The sequence below is a fragment of the Fragaria vesca genome, unplaced genomic scaffold (assembly GCF_000184155.1).
Source record: "Fragaria vesca subsp. vesca unplaced genomic scaffold, FraVesHawaii_1.0 scf0513018, whole genome shotgun sequence".
NCBI classification, from domain to species: Eukaryota; Viridiplantae; Streptophyta; class Magnoliopsida; order Rosales; family Rosaceae; genus Fragaria; species Fragaria vesca.
Genome location: NW_004443419.1, coordinates 160,173 through 162,496, shown reverse-complemented (window position 1 = coordinate 162,496; position 2,324 = coordinate 160,173).

The window sequence follows — 2,324 nt, the reverse complement described above, 5'->3', positions numbered from 1 at the left end:
CCACTCACTCTAACGGTTTCAAATGTCTTCCCCTGGGCCCTTCTTTTTAAAAATGCCCAGTCTGCAGAGTTCGGGTTAGATCTAGTAGATGGCGAGGCAGAGTCACCCGCATTTCCACCACCTTTCATCAGTAGGTTATCTATTTAACTTACCAGTGTTTTTCTTGCTTCCTCTAGTGTCTAGTAGCTCTGATTTTCCCTTGGGAATATTGTATGACATTATTTCGGTTGTGGACGAAGGCTTGATTACATTTAGAATATTTCAAGGAAGATGTATGCTATTTTAGCGGGATAATTATGTGATTGATCTGGAAGTTGATCTTTTTATTGTTATTGGTGGTGGTTGTTTTTGGGGAGCACGTAGGCTCTAGAAGTTAAGGTTGGCTTGAGAATTTTTAGGAGTGTTTGCAGGTTTTCGTTAGGAAGGGTTGTCCATTTTCATGGGAGGTTATGCCGAATTTTCGGTAATATCTTCCTTGGAGGTGGTCCCCGCAGGATTTACTCCGGGTTTTAGGGTAAAATTCGGGGTGGGTTCTTACAATAGAGTTGAGAGTAAGATTGGGCTAAATGTTCTAAAATATAAGAGGAATTAAACGGGTAAGGCTAGTGTGTTAATGTATGTGAATGATGCGGTGCATCAACTTTGTAAATTGAGTCCTCAAACTAGTAATATTAGTTCTCGAAGTTGTAATATGAGTCCTTAAAGTTGTAAAATTTTCTAGTTACAACATTAGTCATCATGTGTTGAAGGTATAAGGTTGTTGGCAATCCTTATATAGAACAAAACACAACCTATGAAGCCTAAAGCAATTGAGAGATTGGTCTTGCACATCTTAAGAACAAGTTGAAGAACTAGAAGAACCAACATGATCTCATGGAACTCAGGTAAAATCATGCATGTGCATTTCATGGTTTTTCACAGAGGATAGCAGTATCACTTGCCATCCTAAAATCTGGGTTTCCAGCTTTTTTGATCTTTTGTTCAGTTGTCTTATATTTAAGTTTCTTTACCCTTGTTCCATAAGAACTATGTCTGGGTGAGATCCTCATTTGAATTTCAAATTGACAACTAAGGTAAAAGACATGCCTTGGTGCTTAAATTAGTCTAGGGTTTGATGCCTTTATCTCAACCCGTGACCCATGTTTTAGCTTTTAGGCTCCAGCTGTGGTTTGCTGTGTTTGTGATACACAAACCAATATTTGCAGCTGTCTTTGTTTGATATCAGAGAAAAGTGGTTTGCTAAACCATTATGGTATTATGCTTTTGGGAAAAAGTTTGCAAAACCTTTGTCTCTTGTTTTTAAATCAAACATTGTTTAGGATAGTTTTGTTTGTCTTTTCTCTTGGCCATGGACAGCTGCATATGTCCTCTCACTTTCTGAGTTTGGCCAAGGACAAAAGTCCAAAAAGCCTTTCCTTGCTTTGGCCCTCGTGCTTGCCCTTTTGTGGCACCTCTTTGGATTGTGTCTCTCTCTTGTTAGAGCACTCCATCAGCTTGTATATATTGAGCAAGGCTGCCTTTGCTCAATGGTTGTCAAAATGTAGTTTTTACATTTGCATTGTTGGGTTTTGGTTTTCCTTTGTTTTGTTCATTAGTCTCTAAATCTTCCTTTTGTGATTATAAACCTTAGAGCTGAACAAAACCTTCTCTCACAAAGTCATTGCATTATTGTTGGGTTTTGGTTTTTCATTTGTATTGTTCATTAGTCTCTAAGTCTTCCTCTTGTGATTATAAACCTTAGAGCTGAACAAATCCTCTTCTCACAAACTCATTGCATTCTGCATACCATGAGATCAGTTGGTAGTGCAGCAATCCCGGAAGTGTTCATGAAAGAAACAGCTGAGGATAGCTGAGTTCTGATGTATCCCGCTGAGGTAGCTGGGTTCATGAAAGAATCAGTTTAGGATAGCTGAGTTTCTGAGAGTGAAACTTCTGAGAAGCGTTCAAAGTTGAATCTGCTAGTGGTTAGCTGAATTCACGAACAAGACTTCTAAAAATGTTCCATGTTGTAAGAGCTTAGAAACAAGAGAGGGAATAGGTCTAGACTAGTTTGGGACTAGGAAGGATAGCACTGTGGTAGTGTATCACTAGAACTATTATTCTTGTAAAAAGTTACTTCAACTTAGTGGAAAGTTTTGTCTCTCAAGAGTTAGAGACACGCAGTTTTTCTCTCTGGTTGTAGGGTTTCTGCGAGTAAAAAAACATCTTGGTGTTCATTGTTATTTTACTGCAACTTTTATTTATTGTCACTGTGTATTTGTTATTCAGGATAGCTATAACCCTTGCTATCCCTGAGAACGAATTTATACGAAAAAAGTTAGTTA